Raw genomic sequence first — 26,671 nt, 5'->3', positions numbered from 1 at the left:
TATATATATATATCCATATATATATGAGTATATGGATATATACACATATAGAATATGTACTTATATTCTATACACACATGGCATATATACATTGATATTAAATTTACTCAGCAATGGGGTGCCTGGGTGGCTCAGTCAGTTAAGCATCTCACTTCAGCTCAGGTCATGATCTTGTGCTTCATGGGTTTGAGCCCTGAGATGGGCTCTGTGCTGACAGCTCAGAGCCTGGAACCTGCTTTGGATTCTGTGTCTCCCTCTCTCTGCCCCTCCCTGACTCCTCACACCCTCTCTCTCTCTTTCTCTCACAAATAAACATTTTTTTAAAAATTAAAAAAAATTTACCCAGCAGTAAGAAATATTTAACATGAAACAAGTGACAAGTGTCATCTTTCTTATTCTGTACTCTTTATTCTATTTCATGTTTTGTTTACTCTTTAATGATTTTGGAGATGTTGATATCAAAATAATGCTGAGGACATAAAATAATTAGAAAGAACTCTCTCACATCCTATTCTCTAGAAGAAATGCAAGATTTATCTTATTTTTTCCTTAAATATTTGGAAAAATTGACCCTCTAGGCCTGTAGGTTCTTTGTGGAAAGCTTTTCAATTTTCAATTTCCTTAGAAGTGTTTCCTAAAAGCCTTCTTTTCTTAAATGTTCAATGTTAAACAATGTTTAAATTTATTAAATAAAGAGAAATAAACAACATTTATTTAACATTAAATTTAAATTCAATGTTTAAATGTTAAACATTCAATATTTATTCATTTCCATTTGTAATCACTACCAACCCACACCCTCACCTCCAGGTCACCAATAACCATTGATCTTATTTCTGCTATTATTGATGATTTTTGTTCATGTTAGAATTTTCTAGAAGAGCAATCATGCAATATATACTATGTTATGTCTGGCTTTGTTCTTTCAGCATGTTTTTGGAGCTCATCCATGTTGTTTCATGTATCAGTAGTTTGGTTTTTTAAATTGTTCAGTAGGATTACATTACCTGAATATTCCATATTTAATTTGTTCTGGGTTGTTTCCAGGTTTTGGCTATTATGCTATTATAATAAAGTGGCTATCATCGTTTGTGTACAAGTCTTTGTGAGAACATATACTCATTTCTTTTGGGTAAATACCTATAAATGGATTTGCCGAGTTGTACACTAAAAGAATGTCTAACTATATATTAAACTGCCAAACTATTTTTTAAGGTGGTTGTGTGATTTTACATTCCCAAGAGCAATGTATGAAAGTTTCATATTTACACCAAGACTTGCTCCTGCCAATCTTTTAAATTTTAGACATTCTAGTAGGTGTGTAGTGATAGTTCATTGTGATTTTAATTTGCATATCCTTAATGACTAATGGTTTTGAACATCTTTTCCTGTGTTCTTTGGTCATTCACATACCTTCTCTTATGAACTGTCTAAAATTTTGCTTAATTTTTGGGCACCTCGGTGGCTCAGTCAGTTAAGCATCTGACTTTGGCTCAAGTCATGATCTTGAGGTTCATGAGTTTGAGCCTCGCATTGGGCTCTGTGCTGACAGCTCAGAGCCTGGAGCCTGCTTCAGATTCCGTGTCTTCTTTTCTCTCTGCCCTCCCTCGCTCATGCTCTCTCTCAAAAATAAACATTAAAATTTTTTTCTTAAATTTTTGCTTGATTTTTATTGGGTTTTTTGTTTTTATTGAGTTATGCAGTTCTTAATACATCTTGAATATAAGATCCTTGTTAGTTATATGCATAGCAAATAATTTGACAGTCCGTAGTTTGCCTTTTCATTTCCTTAACAGTGTTGGTAAAAATTTTTGAAAAAATTTTGAAGGCCAATTTATTAATTTCTTCTTGTATGTATTTTGTATTCTATCTAAGAAATCTTTGGCTATCCCAAAACATGAAGACATTCTTCCATGTTTTCTTCTCAAAGGTCTACAATTTCATATCTGATGTTTAGGTCCATTTTTAGATAATTTTGCATATGAAATGAGTTAAGGGTCAAGATTTGTTTTTTCTCCACCTGGATATTCTGTTTCTAGCCCCATTTCCTGGAAAAAACTGTCCTGTCCCAAATTGAATTACCTTGCCACCTTCATCAAACAGCAGTGGACCATACATGTATAAGTCAATTTCTAACTCTCTACTCTATCCTTAATCTATATTCTATCTTTACACAAATTCCATTCTGTCTTGTTTACTGCAGCTTCATAGAAAGTCTGGAAATTGGATATTGTAAGTCCTTCAACTTTGTTCTTAATTTTCAAAATCATATGGCTATTCCAGATCCTTTGCATTTCCACACACATTGTAGAATCAATCTGTCAATTTCCATGGAAAGGACTGCTGGAATTTTCATTAGAATTGTATTGGAAATATCAATCTATTTAAGAAGGACTGAGATCTTACAAATATTGATTTTTCTAATCCACGAAAATGGTGTACTTGTTTATTTAGGACTTCTTTAATTAATGTCTTTTCTGTTTACAGGTCTTTCACATATTTTGTTAAATTTATTTCCAAGTCTTTCATATTGTTTGATGCTCTTGTAAATTATTTTAAAAATATTATTTTCCACTGTGGGGTGTGTGTGTGTGTGTGTGTATGCATCACATGTATTACATATGTAAGTATTATGTATGCCTATCTACCTATTTATACACACACACATGCAGTTTTTGTAAACTGACTTTGCATTCTGTTTTGCTAAAGACAATCATTAGTTTTAGGTTTTTTTTGTAATTCCTTATAATTTGATCCATACATAACGATGTCTGTTGAGAATTCTTGTCTCTATGTTCATGAAGGTTATTGGTCTATAAATTTCTTTCCTTATGAGGTCTCTGGTTTTGGTATTAGGATGATGCTAATCTCATAAAATGAGTTAGGAAGTGTTCCCTCTTCTATTTTCTAGAAGAGATTGTGTAGAATTAGCATTACTTCCTCCATGAAGGCTTGGTAGAATACTCCGAAGAGCTAACTGAGCCAGTCAGAATTTGAACATCTCCCAAGCCTATGTGAGCAATGGGAATTATTCAGTTTACAACATCCTGGTAGTTCTTTACCCTGCCCCGTAAAGTTTTACTTTATTCAAGCTCAGTTTAGCATTCAGCAACACACTTAAGAACCAGACATCTGGAACTATTTATTTGCACACTTCCCTTCTCCCTGATATACTCTGCCCCACCCATTCCAGCTGCCTTATTAGACTCCCTGAACTTTAATCTTGGTCTCCCAGTTGGGATCTCTGCGCTCTGCTCTGTTTGCCGTTTCCTATGTTGCAATATGAAAAGTGTCTCCAGTCAGAGAGCAGGGTGATCATGGGGTTCACCTTGTTTGTATTTCTTCACTCCAGGATCACAGTATTGTGCTATCCATAGTTCAATGTCTAAACATAGCAGCATCATAAATTATACCCAATTTCCTAGTTGCTTATTTATGGCAGGAGCACAAGTCTAGCATCAGCTATTCTCTATGGCTAAACTCCTACTATTTTTTAAATGTCTTTAGAATTTGTTGAGATATTCCTCATATTGGTATTTAATACTTTCTTTTTTCATGATGATTTTGCTAAGGATTTGTTAATTTTATTAGTGTTTTCTAAGAACTAACTTCTGGTTTTACTGATTTTCTGTAAAATGTTCCATTACTTTCTATTCTTGTCTTTATCATCTCTTCCTTCTCTTTTCTAGGTTTAATTTGCTGTCTCTTTCTAACTTCTTGGGATGGGTACATAGATCATGGATTTTCAGATCTTCTTTTCTAATATATATATGCAAGTAAGACTATAAATTTCTTTTGACATGTTGTTTAAGTTGCATTGGACAATTTTTCAAATGTAATGTTTTCAATATTATTAAATTAAAATGTTTCCTAACTTCTACTGTGGTTTATTCCTTATCCTATTGGATTTTAAACTTATCTTTAGGGGCACCTGATTGGCTCAGCCGGTTAAACATCCAACTTTGGTTCATGTCATGATCTCTCAGTTTGTGGGTTCAAGACCCGCGTTGGGCTCTGTGCTGACAGCTCAGAACCTGGAGCCTGTTTCAGATTCTGTGTCTCCCTCTCTCTGCCCCTCCCCCACTCATACTTAGTCTCTCTCTTAAAAAATTAAATAAACATTATAAAAATTTAGAAAAAAATAAACTTATCTTTATATTTCTCATTTCTGACTTGATTCCACTATGTAAAAGAACATACTTTATATGATTTTAATCCTTGAAGTGTGTTGAGACTCGTTTTACAGCCAAGCACAAGGTCAATTTTGCTAAGAGGAGGTTTGGGAAGATATATCCTATAGTTGCTGAATAAGTGCTTTATAGATATCCATTAAGTCAGTTTATAATTGTTATATTCAAATTTTATTTTTTTTATTCTTCACTTTTCCTATCAGTGTGTTAAAAAATTTTTTTATGATTGTAGATTTTTCTTTTTTCCCTGTTTTTCTTTTTGGTTTTGTCAACGTGTGCTTTATATTTTTGAGGTTGTGCTGTTAACTGCATACAGTTCTAGAAATATATATGTACTTTTTATCACAAGTTGCCAATGGCATTTTATTTTTTTCCTTTTTCCTTTTCAACATCCTGTTTTTCAGCTTCCTTGGTCTTTTTTGCCAACGAGCTTGGCATTGGCATGAGTCATGCAAATGCTGGTGAACCATTGTAGTTCTCTGAGATGACTCTGGCCTTCTCCTTCTTGTAGACATTCTGTATGGGCATGACTGGTCCTATCAGCTGGGTGGCCAATTTGAGTTTTTCAACAGAGCTGTCTCCCTTCTTGGGAGCTGAGGGCTTCTTGGGTAAGAGAATGATTTTGGAGTGGTACTCCTTCAGGGGCCACATGTTTGCCTGCAGAGACTCTGTGGACTTGTTCCACCTTCTTGGATCCACTGAGATCCTAATGGTCCATGCCACTTTCTTGTGAATTCCAGCCACCCTTAACTCATAAACCAAAGCCCCTGCCAGCCTTCACCTCACTATAGGCTGGATGGGCCCAGAAACGAGGCACAGGGCAATGTGGCCTACCTTGGCTTGCTGGGCCTTGGGTCTTCAGATCTTCTGTGCTATCTGGTTGAGTCACATAGCTGCTGCCAAGCTTGTGGAAGTGGGGCTCAGGATCAGGCTATTCTAGATGGGTACCATGGCTGTTGCCTATGGGCCTCTGAGGAAGAATGGCCAGCAAAAAAGGTATAAATAGTATATACTATTAATTGTTTAACACTTTCATCAACATATAATGCCTCTCTTTCTTCTTTCATCAACTGGCAGGTAAGCTGGCTGGATGTTCAAGGATGGCCTCAGTTACATGACTGGTGGTTATTGGGCTGTTGGCCAGATCCTGACAGATTATTGGCTGTGGCACCTTGGGTCTCCTCAACACAGCCTCTCATACCTTCAGCATATGGGTGATCTATGAGCTTCAAGTGTAGCAAGAGGGTAAACCCCCTTAAAATGTAGCAAGAGGGCAAACACGTTTATTTGGCAGTGTCCAACTGGCCAAATAAAGTCATGTGGACAACCCAGCTTCAAGACAGAGTAGATACCAACTTTTGTTAGAGGATTTGAAAGGTGACATTACAAAGGGACATGTTTACAGGAATGGGAAGAATCTGTGGTCATTTCTATAATCTACCACAACTCCTAACCCAAACATGATGACCTTGTGTATACTGTCTAACTCCACTTCCTCCTTTCCCCACCACTTCTTCTCTTCTCTATCAAACAGCAAATGTATTGGCTTTCCATTTTGAAATAGATAGCTTAGATAAATTATTGAATTTATATATTTTGTTTCATAAATACTACTGGAAACAAACAAATAAACTGCCCTTTTATTAGAAAGTTTCCTCATGTTCATACATAACCTGAATATTTCAAGAAGTCATATTTGTCAAATGCCTAAATACTTCCCACTTCATACTTTGTGCTCAGTTCTTTTATTTTTTTTAAGTATTTATTTATTTTGAGAGAGAGACAGAAACAGCACAAATTGGGAAGGGGCAGAGAGAAAGGGGAAGAGAAAGAATCCCAAGCAGGCTCTGCGCTGACAGCTCAGAGCCAGATGTGGGGCACGAACCCATGGAACCACAAGATCATGACCTAGCCAAAATCAAGGGTCAGATGCTCAATCGACAGAGCCACCCAGATGCCCCCTTAGTTCTTTTAAAAGAAGGAAATAAATTAGCATATATATTTCAGAGTGGGAAAAGTGAGTGGCTATTTTTAACCATATCTGTCTTTATAGTAATAAAATTAGTATTTAATAAATGTTAATGTTTAAAAAATATTTCCAGCATTATACTATAAAATTACCATTTTACAGAAGATATAAAGCATCCACTTACTAATTGAAACATTATTATGGCATTCTTATTTTATATCATGAGCCTCTCTATGGATTTGGTCAGAGCAGATGAGCCCTGGAAGTAAAATACTCATACATGGATTAAATAACAAAATGTAACACCCTCTTAGGGACTAAATAGATCTATAAGGAATAACTTTTTAATAATAATTCTGGGAGTCTTAAAATACAAGCCCTTTCTCTAACAATCTTGTCAAATACTTAAAAAGCATTTGGTTCTGAAGAAAGCACCAGTTTTAGATAATATTTCATAATCAAGCAGAACTAGACATAGAGCTCCTTGTGGTTAAGCAGATATTGTTAGTGTATGTACTCTCACATACAGTCCTTAACCAGAATCCAACTATCTTCTCTCTATTAAAAAAAATGTTTCTAATTTTTCATCTATGAGATCTCTAAATCTCAGTTTTTTTAATGATTCTTCTGCCATTAACTACCTCTTTTTCCTGTATGCCTAACACCCTTTTGATACATTTCTGCATAAAACATTTCAAAATTTTGCTCAAGGAAGCATTTCACAAGTTTTTCCTTAAGGGAAGATAGCAGCAGAATAGGAGGGCCCTAGGCTCACCTTGTCCCACAAATACAACTAGATAACTATCAAATCATCCTAAATACCTCAGAAATTGACCTGAAGACTGGCAGAACAAACTCCACAACTAAAGGCAGAGAAGAGGCCACACTGAAGAAGGTAGGAAGTACAGAGACATGGTGTGGGAGAGAAATGGAGAGTGACACTGCAGTGGAGAGGTAGCCTCAGACGAACACACAGGGGAGTGCATGGGGAAAACAAATCCCCATAGATATTCTCTTGGAAAGCTAGACAGATTGAATTTTGTGAGTTCTTGTCACCAGCAGGGCTTAAAGATTGTAGTTCCTAAAGGTCAGCAGGCTTGGCTTGAGGAGAGCCCAGAGGCATTGGTGCTCCTCTTGGAGAAAAGGCAAGGCAAACAGCCCCTGGATACACAACTTAGAAATAGTGATCTGAAGGACACCTGAGTGGCAAGGTTATTTGCTCATCTTGGAGTGTGTGCCAGAGAGGCAGCATTCATGGAGAGATCCCTCTGAGAGCAAAGGAACTAGCAGGCACCATTTCCCTCGCCTGTCCCTCAGCATAACCACAGGGCCACCTACAGGAACCAGCACAGCACTCACACTTACTACTTCACTTGCTTACACTAAGCCCAAACACCCCCATGCTCTTTTGGAACCTTCCTTTGAAACCAGTCACACTTGCCTCAGTCCCAACACAGTGGGACCCTCCCCCAGAAGACAGGCCCTACCAACACTGTGTCTCCCATCCTAAGAGTTTTGTGGAGCCTCAGTTTCCACAGCATGGCAACAGGTCTCATTTTATAAGCAGACAAGAGCACACCTAGTTAAAATGCACCACAGTCAGGCCAGGAACCCATCACTGCTCACAGCAGGTAAGGAGAACCTCTGCAAATGACCAGCCCAAAGGATAAAGCAGCTAGGACACAAAAGCAGAGCACATGCAGTACACATTGGAGACATTCCCGGAAGTGCCAAGCTCTAGGGAATAAGGGACAATACATAGCAAGACACTACAGGACCTCTTCTTCATGAGGCTGTTACTCTCAAGAACAGGCAATATAGTTGACTCTTCTAACACAGAGAAACAGGCACAGAGATTTAGACAAAATGAGAACATAGAGAAATTTATCCTAAATGAAAGAAAAGGACAAGGCCATAGCCAGAGATCTAAGTGAAACAGATATAAGTAACATGCCTGATGGAGTACTTAAAGCGATAATCATAAAGATACTCAATAGACTTGAGAAAAGAGTGGGAGACATCAGTGAGGTAAAAAAGAACCAGAGATGAAGAGTGCAGTAAAAACATGCTTAATACAATGAACAGCAGGCTGGAAGAAGCAGAGGAACAAATTAATGACCTAGAAAACAGAGTAATGGAAAGCAATCAAGCTAAACAAAAGAGAGAAAAAATAATCATGCAAAATGAGAACAGACTTAGGGAACTTAGTGACTCCATCAAACATAATAACATTCATATTATAGGAGTCCCAGAAGAAGAAAAGAGAAAAGGGAGAAGAAAATTTATTTGAAGAAATCATAGCAAGAAACCTCCTTAATCTGGGAAAAAAACAGATATCCAGATCCAGGAGGAACAGAGAACCTCCAACAAAATCAACAAAAGCAGATCCACACCAAGACATATTGTAATTAAAATGGGAAAATATAGTGATAAAGAAAAAAAAACTTTTTAAGCAGCAAGACAAAAGAAGACAGTAACATACAAGGGTAATCCTATAACTTTATCAGGGTATTTTTCAGCAGCAACTTTCCAAGCCAGAAGAGACTGGCATAATACATTCAAAGTGTTGAAAAATGAAAAAAAATCTGTAGCCTATAATACTCTATCCAGCAAAGCTATCATTCAGAATAGGAGAGATCAAGAGTTTCCCAAATGAACAAAACTAAAGGAGTTCATGACTACTAAACCAGCCCTACAAGAAACATTTAAAAGGACACTTTGAGTGGAAAGCAAAGTTCAAAAGTGACAGTGAAGGTAGGAAACACAAATACAGTAGAAATAAATATTTCTTTAAAAAAATGAGTCAACGAACTCACAGAATAAAAAGGTGTAATATGACACATTATATACCTAAAATTTTTGAAGGAAAAGAGTAAAGAATTGGCTCAAACTTAAATGACCATCAACTTACTACAAACTGCTATATATAGATGTTATATAACCACAAAATAAAAAACCACCAATAAATATGCAAAGAATAAAGAGAAAGAAATTCAAATATATCATTAAAGAAATCCAGCAAACCATGAAAGAGAGAAAGATAGGAGATGATCCGTGAAAAATCCTCAGAAACCACAAAATGAGTAATCAAATGTCAATAAATACATATCTATGAATAATTACTATGAATGCAAATAGACTAAATATTCCAATTAAAAGACCTAGGGTGACAAAATGGATTAAAAACAAAAAGACCCATCAATATGCTGCCTACAAGAGACTCATTTTAGACCTAAATACACCTGCAGATTAAAAGTGAGGGAATAGAAATACATCATGCAAGTGGATGTCAAAAGAGAGCTGGCGTAGCAATACTTATACCTGACAAACTAGACTTTAAAACAAAGACTATAACAAGAGACAAAGAAGGACACTACATAATAATAAAGGGCATAATCCAAGAAGAAGATTTAACAATTGTAAATATTTATGCACCCAAAGTGGAGTATCCAAATACATAAACTATTAACAAACAAAAGGAACTAGAAATGATAATACAATAATAATAGAAGACTTTAATACTCCACTTACATCAATGGACAGATCATCTAAATGAAAAATCAACTGGGAAACAATGGCTTTGAATGACACACTGGACCAAATGGATTTAACAGATATATGCAGAACATTCCACCCTAAAAGAGTAGAATACACATTCTTTTCAAGTGCACATATTAGGTCATTAAAATTACAAATCACATATTAGGTCATTAAAAAAAAGCCTCAACAAAGTCAAGAAGATAAAAGTCATGCCATGCATCTTTTCTGACCACAATGCTATGAAACTCAACCACAAGTCAACCACAAGAAAAAATCTGGAAAGACCACACATATATAGAGATTAAATAACATGCTACTAAACAATGAATGGGTCAACCAGGAAATAAAAGAAGAAATAAAAAAGCACATGGAAACAAATGAAAATGAAAACACAATGGTGCAAAACCTTTGGGATGCAGCAAAAGCAGGTCTAAGAGGGAGATTTATAGCAATACAGGTCTACATGAAGAAGCAAGAATAATATCAAATAAACAACTTAATCTTATACATAAAGGAGTTAGAAAAAATACAACAACAAACAAAACCTAAAACCAGCAGAAGTAAGCAAATAATAAAGATTAGAGCAGAAATAAATGATACAGAAACTAAAAAATAATAGAACAGATCAATGAAATCAGGAACTGGTTCTTTGAAAAAAACAATAAAATTGATAAACCTTTAGCCAGACTTTTAAAGAAAAGGACCCAAATAAATAAAATCAGAAATGAAAGAGGGGAAATAACAATCAACACAACAAATATACAAAGGATTATGAGAGAATATATGAAAAACTATATGCCAAAAAATTGGACAACCTAGAAGAAATGGGTAAATTCCTAGAAACATATAACCTCTCAAAACTGAAACAGGAAGAAATAGAAATTTTGAAGAGACTAAGAACAAACAAAGAAATTGAATCAGTTATCAATAAACTTCCCACAAAGTCCAGGACCAGATGGCTTCACAGGCAAATTCAACCAAACATTTAAAGAAGATTTAATACCTACTCTCAAACTATTTCAAAAAATAAAAGAGGAAGAAAATCTTCCAGATGCATTTTATGAGGCCAGCATCATCCTGAGACCAAAACCAGATAAAGACACCACAAAATAAAAGAACTATAGGCCAATATCTCTGATGAATATCAATGCAAGAATCCTCAATAAAATACTAGCAGAACAAATCCAACAATACATTAAAAAAATCATTCACAATCAAGTGGGATTTATCCCTGGGATGCAAATGTAGCTCACAAATCAATATGATACATCATATCAATAAGAGAAAGAATAAGGACTACATGATCACTTCAATAGACACAGAAAAAGCATTTGGCAAGTACAATATCCATTCATGATAAAAACCCTCAACAAAGTAGGACACAGCTAACATCATCCTTAATGAGGAAACACTGAGAGCCTTTCCCCAAATGTCAGGAATAAGACCAGGATGTCCACTCTCACCACGTTTATTCAACATAATACTAGAAGTCCTAGCCACAGCAATTAGACAACAAAAAGAAATATAAGACATCCAAACTGGTAAGGAAGAAGTAAAACTTTCACTATTTACAGATGACATGATACTATATATAGAAAACCTGAAAGACTATACCAAAAAAAATGCTAGAACTGATTGATGAATTCAGTAAAGTAGCATAGAAAATCAATCAACAGAAATCTGTTGCATTTCTATACATCAATAATGAAACAGCAAAAAAAAAAAAAAAAAGAGAGAGAGAGAGAAATTAAGAAAACAATCTAATTTACAAGTGCACCAAAAGGAACAAGATACCTAGGAATAAACCTACCCAAAGAGCTGAAAGACTTGTACTCTGAAAACTATAAAACACTGATGAAAGATACTGAAGATGACACAAAGAAATGCAAAGACATCCGTGTTCATGGATTGGAAGAATAAATATTGTTAAAATGCTTATTACCCAAAGCAATCTATACATTTAATGCAATCTCTATCAAAATACCAACAGCATTTTTCAGAGTCAGGATACACAATCCTAAAATTTGTACGGAACCACAAAAGACCCTGAATAGCCAAAGTAATCTTCAAAAAGAAAAGAAAAGCTGGGGGCATCACAATTCCAGACTCCAAGTTATATTACAAAGCTGTAGTAATCAAAATAGTATAGTTCTGACTGGGACAAAAACAGACATATAGATTACTCTTCAACAAAGCAAGAAAGAATACCCAATGGGAAAAAGATATATAGTCTCTTCAACAAATGGTATAGGGAAAACTGGACAGCTACATGCAAAAGAATGAAACTGGACCACTTTCTTATACCATACACAAAAATAAACTCAAATTGGATTAAAGACCACCATTTTTCTGCTCAAAAGACATCTTCTTAATAAAGCCATTTCTATATATACCGTATATAAAATAGTACCTCCCCCACTACACCTGCTCTTTTCTGTAGCCCTTACCATATCAACTGTTCCATGTTTTCTAAGATTACTTATCAACCTTACAGTTGCTCCATGTCAGAAATTTTGGGGTCATCCTTGACTCTTCTCTTTTTCTCACATCTTATACCCAATTCAAAATCAAATCCCCTGGGTTCTAATCTTACAATACATCAAATTCCAAGTATTTCTCATTATGTTTGCTATTACCACTCAGATCTGAGCCACCATCACTCTTCAATTGGATTACCTTGATAATCTACTAACAAGTCTCCCTGCTTCCATCATTACTTGCGCCCTCTCCAATGAACACATAATCTGTTCTTTACCCATCAGTATAATCATATTTGTCTACTTAAATCGAGTGATTTCTCACCTTGCTTAAAGTAAAATCCAAAGTTCTTATATAGGCTACAAGACCCTCCATAATATGGCCCCTCAACATCTCTGATTTCATATTCTAATGCTTTTCTTCATGCTTGTTTTATTGCAGCCACACTAGCCTTCTTTTTTTTAATGTTTATTTTTGAGAGAGAGAGAGAGAGAGTGAGTGGAGGAGAGACAGAGAGAGAGGCAGACACAGAATCCAAAGCAGGCTCCAGGCTCTGAGATGACAGCACAGAGCCCAACATGGGGCTTGAACTCACAAATCATGAGATCATGACCTAAGCCAAAGTCAGATGCTTAACTGACTGAGCCACCCAGGTGCCCCACCAAACCAGCCTTCTTGATGTATAAAAGATCCTGAATAGTCAAAGTAATGTTGAAAAAGAAAACCAAAGCAAGAGGCATCACAATCCCAGACTTTAGCCTCTACTACAAAGCTGTAATCATCAAGACAATATGGTATTGGCACAGTAACAGACACACAGACCAATGAAATAGAATAGGGAATCTAGAATTGGACCCACAAATGTATCGCCAACTAATCTTTGACAAAGCAGGAAAGACTATCCAATGGAAAAAAGACAGTCTCTTTAGCAAATGGTGCTGGGCGAACTGGACAGCAACATGCAGAAGAATGAAACTAGACCACTTTCTTACATCATACACAAAAATAAACTCAAAATGGATAAAATACCTAACTGTGAGAAAGGAAACCATCAGATCCCTAGAGGAGAAAACAGGCAACAACCTCTTTGACCTCTTTGCAGCAATTTCTTGCTTGACACGTCTCCAAAGCCAAGGGAATTAAAAAGCAAAAATGAACTATTGGGACCTCATCAAGATAAAAAGCTTCTGCACTGCAAAGGAAACAATCAGTCAAACTAAAAGGTAACTGACAGTATGGGAAAAGATATTTGCAAATGACATATCAGATAAAGGATTAGTATCCAAAATCTATAAAGAACTTACCAAACTCAACACCTGAAAAACAAATAGTCCAGTGAAGAAATGGACAGAAGACATGAATAGACACTCTTCCAAAGAAGACATCCAGATGGCCAACAGACACATCAAATGATGCTCAAAGTCACTCATCATCAGGGAAATACAAATCAAAACCACACTGAGATAGCACCTCATACACACCAATCAGAGTGGCTAAAATTAACAACTCAGGAAACAACAGATGTTGGCGAGGATGTGGAGACACAGAAATCCTCTTGCACTGTTGGTGGGAATGCAAACTGGTGCAGTCACTCTGGAAAACAGTATGGAGGTTCCTCAAAAAATTAAAAATAGAACTACCCTACAGCCCAGCAATAGCACTACTAGGAATTTATCCAAAGGATACAGGAGTGCTAATTCACAGGGGTACATGTACCCCAATGTTTATAGCAGCACTTTGAACAATAGCCAAATTATGGAAAGAGTCTAAATTTCCATCAACTGATGAATGGATAAAGAAGATGTGGTTTATATATACAGTGGAATACTACTTGGCAATGAGAATGAAATTATGCCATTTGGAGCAACGCGGATAGAACTGGTGAGTATTATGCTAAATGAAATAAGTCAGTCAGAGAAAGACAGATATCATGTTTTCACTCATATGTGGCACTTGAGAAACTTAACAGAAGACCATGGGGGAAGGGAAGGGGGAAAAAGTAGTTACAAACAGAAAGAGAGGGAGGCAAACCATAAGAGACTCTTAAATACAGAAAACAAACTGAGGGTTAATGGGGGGAGGGGAAAATGGGTGATGGGCATTGAGGAGGGCACTTATTGGGATGACCACTGGGTGTTTGTTGTATGTAAGCAATGAATCATGGGAATCTACCCCCAAAACCAAGAGCACACTGTACACACTGTACACACTGTATGTTAGCCAATTTGACAATAAATTATATTTTAAAAAATAAAAATAAAACATATCAAGCATGCTCCCACTTCTGGGTCTTCGTGCTTGTTCTGCCTGCAGTGCTCACACCCCAGATATCCACGTGTCTTGCACCCTCTTCCATCATGTTTCTGCTCAGAAGTCATCTTCTTAATAAAGCCATTTCTGTATATACCCTATATAAAATAGTACCACCCATTATTTTGAACTCTTGTTATTCTGCTTTATTTTTCTTTGTAACACTTATGAAGAAAAAAGAAACACTGTATGCTAAATTTCTGTCTTTTCCTTCCAGAATGAAGGCTCCTCAAGAGCAAGGGCTTTGTGTTGCTTGATTCTGTATCCCCAGCAGCAAGAAGAAATCCTGCCACAATATAGGTATTCACTAAATATTTGCTATAAATGAAAAACTTCTACCCATCCTTCAAGACCTCTTTTCCAGAGACTTCCCTGATCTTCTCAATAACAAAGAACTTTCTTATCTCTCCAGACTCCCAAAGAATTGTTTTGCATCTCTTCCATAAACCTATTATCTCTTTTCACTGTTTGATGGTATCCTATTTGCATTTGATTCCCTGCCACCTAGCGTAACATCATTTAACAAATATTCAATGAATTAATGAATGGATGACTTGATAAAAGGCCTGTATTATAAATTTACATTTGGGGTAAATAGAATAAATCCTCCCCTCTCTCCCATCCTCATACTTCTGCTCTTATTTTTTTTCCAACCATGCCAACCTGAACCCTGAAACTTACTATTACCCTCTCCTTTGCCCATGCCTTCCTACAATCACATTTTCTTACTCCTACCTCTAAGTAATCCCAGATTAGTGATCTCAGAAACTTAAAGGACAAATAGAAAACTTCTAAAGCACAAATAGAAAATTTAAAGCAGCACTGAAGTTAAAGATCTAATAGTAACTTTTACCCCATTCAAAAGGAAATATATCACCAATATATCATCAATAAAACAAAAGACAGTGGGTATCATGGGTGGTTATGCTCCCAGTAGTAGTATTTCTTAAGACATTCTTAGAAGGCTTCATAATAAAAGAGATTTAAAACACAACAAACGTTCAATTTCATGCACTTTCAACTGCATTATCAGCACTCCCTTCATCACCAAAAATTATTATTAAAACCCATGACACATCACGAGCAGCAGACAGAAAATCATGAGGCCAGTGCCTCTGAGGATCAGAGTTGCAGGGACAAACATCACAGTTGTCAAGCAGTTATCCACAAATGAGACATTTGTCAAGTGGGAATTGATCACCCCTTTTTTTAATACAAAGAGAGATTACAGAACTGTGGAATATTAAAGCAAGCACCCCAAGAGACAAACTGACTGGCCTAAGGTCACTCAACAAATGGCCAAACCAGAATTTGACTCATACTTGAACTCAATTTCTAATTCCTCATAATGCATGTTTTGTACTAACCAAAGTCTCTGTGGGGAAGATTATCCATGCACATGCATACATGCAAATTCTATTCATATTAAGGTGTGTTTCCTTTTTTCCTTATGGTAATAACAAGAATTAAAAGCTCTTTGATTATAAAGTAAACTTCAATTTTTCCTTCTTGATAGGTTTTCAGGTTTTCCTCTAAAAGTATTTAAAAGTACTACTCAAGTTGTTCTTAGTTGTGTAGAGTGGTTTATGCTGCCATTAGCTTCTATAGCACCATCATTAGAAAAATGGGCTGTACTTCTTCTTAAACCTCCACATGCAGCCAAAATTGGGTTGCTTTAAAGGGCAAGATGTCAAAAGCAGATAAAGCCTTTGTACTGTAATGAGCATAATGATGAATAATGGTACTTATGTGCAATAAATGATGCCCTGCCCATAAACAGCCTTTCCACCCAGATACTCTATTTAATTCAATAATATATTCCAGGTAATTTGTGGAACTAGATGAGAAATTACCTCAACCAAGAAGACTAACTGTGGAATTTACTAAAACATACCATGTTGAAAATAATTAATGGAAGCAGAGTTTGCAGAAGTAAAATTATGGCATTAAAAAACCCCATTACATGAATTCTTCTTCCAAGTGGCCTGCCTCATAGCAGCTGTAGAAATAAGGGCATTGTGGCAATAAAATGATGTTGGTAATAAAAGACATACTAATAATATCTATGTGCCATAGTATTCAGTGCTTTTGTGTTTGTTTTAGGAAAAGAGATGATAATCAATATAGTAGCCTATCTGGACTACTTCAAAATCCAGCTGATTCCCTTACTAACTATATTCCATAGAACAAACAGACAAATGTAAATCCTATCACATCATTCCTCTTATCAAACTATGTTATGGTTTCCCACCAAAATCTGAATAATCCAAAATCCTTGCCATGCCCTATAAGACTGTAACAGGACCTATCTTAGGCCTACCTCTCTGACATTGTCTCCTACTACTCTCCCCTCTCTACTATACCATGTTAGTTATACTTGCTATATTGACAGTTCTCAGATACTCTAAACTATCCCTGCTCAGAACTTCTGTTCTTTCCACAGAACTAATTTTTGCATAGATTGCCTCTTTACCACATTCAAGTATCTACATATGTATCACCTCCAACTTCTGTTTCCAGCAATGCAGCAAACTAGGTATCTTGAAAAAATGCCTCCCCAGTAGAGCTAAAAATGCTAGGTAATATATTTTAAATATTTTAATGCACATTATTTCAATGTATTATTTTTATACTATTATGTATTAATTTGTAACAATAGATACTATATTTATAATAGTTAACTGATAGTAAATTACCTCACCAGAATGCTAGATAAGATACTTTTAAATATTTTTAATGCATAGTTTAATGGAAAAGTTTTTTCAATCCCAGAAACCAAAATGTTAAGCAAAAACATTAATCTCAAGAGGTAAGAGAACATTGGAAACAGTATTTTGTAATTAATGTTTTTGCTTAAACATTTTGGTTTCTGGTGTTGAAAAAAACTTCTCCCATGGGGAGTTCTATAGTATGAAAGCACCATATGGTTATTCCATGAGAGGCAAAATGTTCTGACTTTTTTTAAAGACCAAGACTGTATTTATTAATTCTTTACATCAAGTATCTGCCTCATCAACAAATTTTTAACTGGAGTTTTACAGCCATGTTAACACAAATAATTTAGGCATCATTTAAAGCTTTATTATTTTCATTGTTCATTTTAATTTTTCTATATATTTTTAACATGTGCTGTTTTTTAATGTTTTATTATTATTTATGCCAAATAGAAAACTATAGGAAATGTACCAGATATTGATATGCTCACTACTGAGATTAAATCTCTATTAATATATTGCTTCTATTTAAAATTCTCTTTAGATTATCTTTATTTTCAAAGAAACAAAACACTACAAATACAAGTACAGTCCCACTTTCCACCCCTATCTGCCCAGAAATAACACCCCACTTAAAATGAGTATTAACAAACTTATATATGTTTTGTTCTTCTTTTGAGTAAACTTGCTAAATGTTTGGTACCACATCTATACTCAACCTTTTTTTTTTTTTAACCTACAAGTTTTTGAGATTTGTACTCATTGACACATTCAAATCTAGTTCATTCGTTTCATTCTTATGCTTCCCATTGGACCAAACTACAACGTATTTTTTCATGTACAAATATCTTTGTACATGCCTCCTTGAACAAGAGTTTCTCCCTGATAAGCAAGCCCCAGTAGTAGAAACGTTGAATTACAGAGAACGTGCATTGTCAATTTTATTTGCTAGTTCTAAATTGCCTTCCAAAATTATACCCATTGCCCTCCCTCCAGTCCTGCATTAGTGTTCTTATTTCTCCACATTATCACTAACAGTTGATATTAGAAAAATTAATAAATATGAAAATATAAAATGTCATATCTTTGTTTTAATTAACATTTTCTAATTCCTAAAGAGGCTGGACATCTTTACATATATTTATTGGACATCTTTCTTCCTCTCTGAATTTACTATTATATCTTTTGGCAATATTTCTTTTGCTATTTTCAATTTCTAAAAGCATTTTATATATTCTGGACATAGATATTTTTTTTTTTAATGTTTATTTTTGAGACAGAGACAGAGCATGAATGAGGGAGGGGCAGAGAGAGAGGGAGATACAGAATCAGAAGCAGGCTCCAGGCTCTGAGCCATCAGCCCAGAGCCTGACGCGGGGCTCGAACTCACGGACCGTGAGATCGTGACCTGAGCTGAAGTCGGACGCTCAACCGACTGAGCCACCCAGGCGCCCCGACATAGATATTTCATTGGTAATATGAGTTGCAGCTGTTTTCTCTGTAACTTGCGTGTTCATTTTTTTTTTTACATTTTATCATACAGAAGTTTTTTGTCTTAATGTAGGAAAATGTATAAATATTTTCCTGTTTGCTCTTTGCATTTAAGAATTATCTACTAATGGCATAAAGAATACCTCCCATTTTTTTATTAAAAGTTTTAGAGCTTCTTTTGGTATTTATTTATTTAAAAATTTTTTTTAATGTTTGTTTATTTATTTTTGAGAGACAGAGTGTGAGCAGGGGAGGTGCAAAGAGAGAGAAAGACACAGAATCTGAAGAGGCTCCAGGCTCTGAGCTGTCAGCACAGAGCCCGATGCGGGGCTCGAACTCACAAGCTGTGAGAGCATGACCTGAGCCAAAGTCAGATGCTTAACCAGCGGAGCCACCCAGGCATCCCTGGTATTTAGATTTTTAACCTCACTGGAATGTATTTTTGTGAATGATGTGGTATGGAAATCTAAATTTATCTTGTACTGTAACATAGCCAGTATCTTCAGAAGTATTTGTTAAATAGTTCATCCTTTCCTATGGATTTTATCAGCTCTCAAATATAAAGCTCCCAAATATACATTGGTCTGATTTCAGTCTATTCTCTAGTAGTCTATTTGTCTATCTGCCCAAGTACCTCCCGGTTTTAAACAATACATTTTCATATTACTGCCTAGGATCTGATAAAATGACTCATTGACCTTTTGTTGTTTTTTTCCTAGTCACTAAGGCTAATAGACTTTTGTACCCTGCCCCTTACATCAGTCAAAGGCTTCAGGCTGCCCCCTGGATGAGAGGGCAAAACTTCTGGGGCATTTCTGGGTAAGGTGGCTCCGTGAGCCTAAAGGCAATTCTCTGAAGTGTGTAGTCATAAGCCATTAGCAGCAAATACTTACAGCAGTGGAAAGATGGGTGAATAGTAGAAGGGATCTGGGTAGGTTTCTGGTACTGGGTCTCAAAAGTAAATAGACGGCACATTCAAATTGGAATAATTTATTTATTTTTAAAACAATTTTTTTTAACGTTTATTTATTTTTGAGACAGAGAGAAAGCATGAATGGGGGAGGGTCAGAGAGAGGGAGACACAGAATCTGAAACAGGCTCCAGGCTCTGAGCTGTCAGCACAGAGCCCGACGCGGGGCTCGAACTCACAGACCACAAGATCATGACCTGAGCCGAAGTCGGCCGCTTAACCAACTGAGCCACCCAGGCACCCCTCAAATTGGGATAAGTTAAAGACAGCGTATTTGCAAAGAAACTATAAATGTGTGTTTAGGGTTAGGAAAACTACAAGGGATAGAGGTGTTACTATTTCAAAAACTGGGTGGGGGTGGGGGGGGGCAGAGGGTAATGGCATAAAGCAGTTACTGGAACCATGAAAGTTTCATGAAGAGAAAGTTGCTTTGAGAGAAGTAATGACCTTCATCAGCCCAGAGTGACTACTGGTGGGGAAGGGAGGGAGGTTTAGGAAAATAAATACCCCAATTTCATTCTCTTTCCTCCCTCTGACCTCCTGCTGGACTCTCCATTTGCTAAGCTCAATGGGAAGCCAGAGGAAGTTTTTAATACACTGCATATAGAACAACCCCCTGGAGGAGAGCTCAATGGGAAGGATGGAAATGAATGCGGACATTGTTTTCCATAAAGGCAAATAAAAGATGTTTCAGACAAACAAATGTCACCTTCTCTGAGCAATCTTTTCAACCATGCTATCTAAAATAATGTGCCTCTGGGGTGCCTGGTTGGCTTGGTTAGGTTTCCAACTCTTGATTTAGGCTCAGGTCATGATCTCACAGTTCGTGGGGATGCTGCACTCTGTGCTGAAAGCATGGAGCCTACTTGGGATTCTCTGTCTCCCTCTCTCTCTGCCCCTCCCCTGCTCACCTGCATGTGCTCTCTCTCTCTCTCTCAAAATAAACTAGAAACTAAATTAATTAATTAAGGTGCCTCCAACCTCTGTCCTTTGTCACTACCCCAACCCCCTACTCAGCTATCTGCCTTCAAAGCACTTATATTTACATGAAATTATATTAAAATTTTCCACAATAATGAAAAAGAAAACCCAAGATAGCTGGGCAAAGTACAAAAATAAATAATTCACCAAACAAAAGTATAAATGTTTAACCACATTAATAATCAAATAAAACGCATTTTAAAATACATATTTTTTTACCTATCAAATTGACATATATTTTTTTTAATTTTTTTATGTTTATTTTTTGAGAGAGAGAGAGAGAGAGAGAGAGTGCAAATCCGGGAAGAGCAGAGAGAGGGAGACACAGAATCTGAAGCAGGCACCAGGCTCTGAGCTGTCAGCAAACAGCCTGAGGCGGGGCTTGAACTCACAAACCATGAGATGGTGACCTGAGCTGAAGCCCAACGCTTAACCGACTGAGCCACCCAGGTGCCCGGACAAATATTTAATACAGCAATTTCCAATGATATGGTTTGAGGAAAATACCTAAGGCCGGAGTATAAAATTGGTGAAATATTTCTCAAGAGTAATTTGAGAATTTCTATCAAAAAATTTTAAGATGTTGTTTTACCCAGGCATTCCTCTCTTAGGGATGTACTGTGGGAAATAATTCAAGATGTTCCCAAAGATGACAGTTATTTACAATGGCTAAAAACTGCCAACAATCTATCTGTCCAATAACAGGAAATAGTTTATCGATGTTTCCCAAAATGTGTTCCTTAGAGCACTAGTGTCATAAGATTCTGCTTGAGAAAGAGTTCCACAGTAATTAAATGTGGGAATTCCCTTGGAATGAAAGGCAAAATTTACAAGCCAGGCTCACGTGACATAAAAGCTAAGCGACTACGTGGGTTCATAGTGAGTTCAAAATTCTAAATTTCGTCTTATTAGCCCTGAGTGCCAACCATCAGAACTAACAGAAGCAGATCCACTATGAAGGCGTTTAGCCCTCCACAAAAGTACCTTGTGGTCAGGTGGAGGGGTGACCCCCCCGCTACAGCCACAGCGACCTCCGACTTCTGTGCTTTGGGCTCTCCCAACTAGAGCCTAGCCAGCCGAAGGACACCACACCACGCAGGCGCAGGAACAGGCGCAGGCGCAGGGAGCAGCCAGTAGCGAGGCCAAGCCACGCCCCCTGCCCTGCAGCACAGTTACGCCTGGGCAGGGATTTGACAGCAATTTTCAGTCATCGCACTACAGATGGTAGTGTGCCCTTTCGGCTCTTCAGCCCAGCACGCACACTGAAAGTCTGACTGGTGAGTTCTGATGTCTGCAATACGGGGCAAAGTTAACTAATTGGTTCACTAATTAAGCGGATTGATTATCATTTTAACTGAAATTCATTTTTATGTTTTATATGAGATAATTCATTGTGTCGTTTGTTACCCATTTAGAATTTTAAAAGAACGAACATTTATTATCTCACAGTTTCTGTGGGTCAGGAATCTGGGCACAGCTTAGCTGGATGGCTCGGACTCAAAGTCAGTCATGAAATTGCCGGCAGGCTGTCAGCTAGGTCTGGGTTCACTTGACCCCGGAAGGTTCAGTTTGGAAGCTTACTCCTGTCATTGGCATGATGCAGTTCTTCACCAGCTGTTGGCTGAAGGCCTCCTTCTGTTCCTATCCATAGGACATACCCAATATGGCAGGCAGCTTCTCTCAGAGTAAGCCAGAAAGAGTGCAAGAGCCTACGAAAGAAGCCACAATCTTTTTGTAACCTAATCTCAGAAGTGACATCTCATCACTTTTGCCATATTCTGTTAGAATCCAGGCACTAGGTGCAGCTCACACTCAAGGAGAGGGGGTTACACACAGGCAGAACACCAGGAGGTGGGGATCACTGGGGCCCTTTAGCTGCTGCCTGTTACAGTCATTAACATGAAAGCCCTTGAAATTCTTAAGCGACTAAGACTTGCTAAGTAGCCCCTTCTCTAATCACAACGGAGATCTGACAGAAGGGTGGAGGAAGGGGCCACAAAGAGATACTGAATTTGTGAAATAGATGGGTAGATACCTAACATCGGTTTTTTTCCAATTTAGTTTGGTGAAGATTTTCACTGACTGGAGGAGGTTCTTGGGGCCCCGGGGAAGGAAAATGGGAGTGGAGGGGTACTGACGGGAAAGGTAAAGGGTGGAGAAAAGAGAAAAGGTCTCAGAAACAATTTTGCCAAGGGCTAATTCAGCTTTATCACAGCAGTGTCACTTCAACCCATTTTGGGCTCATTTCTGGTGCAAATAATCTAGGCCTCTTGTGACTCATCTGCTTCCTCCTGCTTTTATGTACATTTTTTGCCATGTCTTGCTCCTTTGTGCCTTGAGAAAATTCAGAAAGGAACGAAAAGCTGGTAATATTCAAAGCAATCCAGTATTTTATTGCACTTAATCTCCAGAGTGAAAGAATAACGTTCTCCACTCTTGTTTCCAATGCCTATGTAGTTACACAGATAATTGGATAAGTTAACGGGGAAACTCTAAATAATTGCACAAGTCAGCACAATCAATTTCGAGGAATTAAAAAAAATTGTTTTGACCTTAAATCCCTCAAATGTGGGACCTCAGTCAATTTATTTGTCAATAAATTGGTACCCCCTCTTTCTCAACATTTGTGGGAATACTGTTTTTCCTCCTGAATTGACACAAACGATCTCATCCTTCCACCTACAATTTACTCAGTGAGATATATGAAAGTGGGGTCTATTTTTGGCTCCCTAGCAAAGCTGCTAAAGGGTATAATCTTTTTCTCTGCCCTGCCTGGGATGGACTAGGTACCATAGGAGGTCTTTGCTATTTCTAATTTTTACAACACCTTTCAGCAAACAGCAGGTAAACAATTTTAATACAAGGCCATTTTCATTATGTGTCTGCTAGAGAATATGTCCCTGCATTAAAATAAACAGTAATAATATAAAAAAAAGTTTGCTCATACAATAATAGCAACCTTCCTAAATTACAGTGATTGTGCCACCCAGCAGTATAATACAAAATGTGGTTTTTATCCCAAAAGACACAGAATTTATTATTTTCCACCTACCTGGCATTTTAGAGCACTTGGAACCAGGTTTCTGAAAGAACAATTCAGTACATTAGCTCTCAAATACAAAAAATATATTTTCAGCATTGAAATGACTCATTTAAAGCAGCACTTCAACAAAATGCTGTCCACCCTGCCCTGGTAATTATGTCACGTCTGGTGTATACTAATTTACACAGTGTATTGTTTTCCTGCGTAATTAAGGCTATTAAGCCAAATTCTGAGGCTGTGGTTAATTAATTAAACAAGCACGCAGAGAAGTTACTGACAGAGTCAGAGCCTTGTTTCCACTCTCCTGGTGGGCAAGATGCTAAAGAAATGGCTGTCACCTGGGACTCTCCCTCAGTCACAATTTTCTATTCACAGAGAAAAGTACAAAAGTCATTTCCCAAAAAGTAGACACTTCAATTCATTGCCCCACAGTCCCTCACCACGGAATCACCAAGCATGACATAGTATTTAGAAATAAAAGCATATAATGAAACTGATTACCACTTCTCCATACTTTCATCAAAGTGAAGGGTGTTCCAATATACTTGCTTTGGGTTACCTTCAGATACTATCTCTTCATGGATTATAAACTAGATGAAGTCAGGGGAAGGTGCTTTGTCCGGACTTTTCATTCTTTTCAAGGTGCTTTCTCCAGACTTTTCATTCTTTTCAAATTCATCCAGAATAGTAGATCTAAGCATTCTTTGTGTCAGCCACGAACACATATGAGAAAATCCTAACTGGCTTGGGTTTCACAATCCTTAAACAATTGTAACATTTCTAATTTTTTTTACACCACACCAATGCTGTGCTTTACACCCAGTGCACTGGCCCAGGACACTGCCCCCAAAGCACTGGAGAAAAGTGGGATACCCGGAAGCAATGATCTTCAGTATCTCTTTTTCACAGTTATGTAGCCTTTTCAAACATGTCCTTAAAAACTAATCTTTAGACATCTCTTTCAAATGTTCTGGTTTTTTTTTTTAACTTTTTATAAATGTAAATTTGTATTACAAAATAAATATTTGTATTTCACAATGACTTCATATTTGGAAAGTGTTAACCTCTCTCTTTCAACTATTCGTAGTGATTATTTGATTATTACTAATCATTGCAGGAGTAGTTATCGAATCTTACTACTGTTACTGTGTCCAAGAACCCAGATCTTCAGGAGAAGTGGGGAACCCACTGTATGAAGAAATGCTATAAATCAGACAAATGCCAGTGTATGGTACTATTCTGTGTATGTTCTGGCAACATAATTAGGAGATCAAGTATAAGACAATTCAGAATTCTTTAATGCACTTAAAATCACTGTCATGAAGCAATGGATGGCAAATTTGCATGTGAAAGGAGTGTGAACAGCATGTAGGAAGAATTGTGAAATTACTATAGTATTTATTATTATAACTTGGTGTCATGCTAGTCTCATTTTAGAATGAACTATAAGAATGGATTAAATTAGTGCCATTTTCTTTCCTTGTTAACATCTTTGTCACAAGAGCAAGCTGTCAGAATTTTATCTAAAATAGGCCATGGATTATTCCTCATGATAGTTGGCCATTTCTAAACTGTGGCTTTGATTGGTTGTTCTTACCCCTGTCCATGCAGACATGTAGGTTGAACACAGGGAAATAATAATCTTTTAAGAAACTAATCAGGTTGCAGACACCCTGATAAAGGTAGGAAGGACAGTATTATGTTACAATTTCAAAACAGCCTTTGCTCATAAAACATTATCTTCTGAGAAAATGCTTTTGACTATTGCTAAAAAAAATACTCTTTGACACATGACTTTAGAATAAGGACTACTCAGAGATGTGTAATCTTATTAGTATTTCTCCAAGTTTTTTAACTGTCATAAGATAATGTACAATGAACATTTCTCTGAGGGGTCAGGAGCACCATGGTCTAGTCAACTTTAAGATAAATTGTGATCAGAATTTGATGATTTGTTACTTTCTTCCTGTGTCTTTATCTCACTCATTGGTCCCCTAGGCCTCAGTTTCTACATATAATGTGGAAGCTCTATTAGTACAGCTTTTTCAGAGAAACAGAACCAGTGGGATATAAAAGGAGATTTATTCTGAAGAATTGACTCACCCAATTACGGAAGCTGAGAAGTGCCATGACCTGCCTTCTGTGAGCCGAAGACTCAGGAAACCCAGTGGTGTAATTCAGTTCAAGTACAAAGGCCTGGGAAACAGGGCAGCTGATGTAAATCTCAGTTGAAGGGCAAGAAAAAAGGTGATAAGCCCACCCACTTTCGGGAAGGTTAATCTACTTCACTGAGTCCACTGATTCAAATGCTAATCTCATTCAGCAACATCCTCACAGACACATCTAGAAATAATGTTTAACCAGATATATGGGCATCCACTGATTCAGTCAAGCCAACACAAAACTATCACAGATGCCCCTTTCCACTATGATTTTCCTCCTTGCCAATTCCTCATAACAAGGGTTACTATAGGTCTTGGTTTGCCTGGGACTGTCCCACTTTATGCCTGTTGTCTTAGTTCAACTATTAGAAGCATTTTCTTTCACTCTCAAAAGTACCCTAGCTTGAACAATACATTATATGATCATACACTCATAATACTTTCTAAGAGCCTCTCTGAGACTCATCACTGTTTATATTTTACTACATAGATATGTCTTTATATTTTACTACATAGATAGATCCCTTACTAGACTGATTTGAGGACAGAATCTAGCTTCACTCATCTTTTTGGTTATCACAGGGCCTTGTACAGAGTATATACCTAATAAATATTTTTTTAATTAATGAAAATATAGAGTGCTAAATCACTTCAGTGCCCAAAACTATAGTCATTACCAGTTTTGAAAAACTAGTATCTAGAAGAAGATAGCCTTATTTTATACTGAGTAGATCAAACCCCACTTGAAACATCTGTGTAGTAGGTGAGAAGGCTTCTGGGTAGCATTTTCATGTGTACCTTAGATGAGAGCACCCAGCTAAGG

The 26,671-nt window shown here is 36.9% G+C and overlaps 1 long non-coding RNA gene across 1 annotated transcript in view; it reads right to left on the bottom strand.

The window, feature by feature from the left end:
* The window catches only part of LOC123582261, a 52,527-nt gene extending 30,692 nt beyond the window's left edge, over window positions 1-21,835 (bottom strand). Inside the window, exons 1-2 of the long non-coding RNA XR_006704289.1 lie at window positions 21,628-21,835; window positions 5,025-5,160 (exon numbers count right to left, since the gene is read on the bottom strand). This is a non-coding gene — a long non-coding RNA (uncharacterized LOC123582261). The remainder of the gene's footprint in view (window positions 1-5,024; window positions 5,161-21,627) is intronic.
* Between the last annotated feature and the right edge of the window lie 4,836 nt (window positions 21,836-26,671).

This window comes from Leopardus geoffroyi, chromosome B3 (assembly GCF_018350155.1).
Source record: "Leopardus geoffroyi isolate Oge1 chromosome B3, O.geoffroyi_Oge1_pat1.0, whole genome shotgun sequence".
In the NCBI taxonomy this organism is placed as follows: Eukaryota; Metazoa; Chordata; class Mammalia; order Carnivora; family Felidae; genus Leopardus; species Leopardus geoffroyi.
This window is presented reverse-complemented; position numbering and strand designations above follow the sequence as displayed.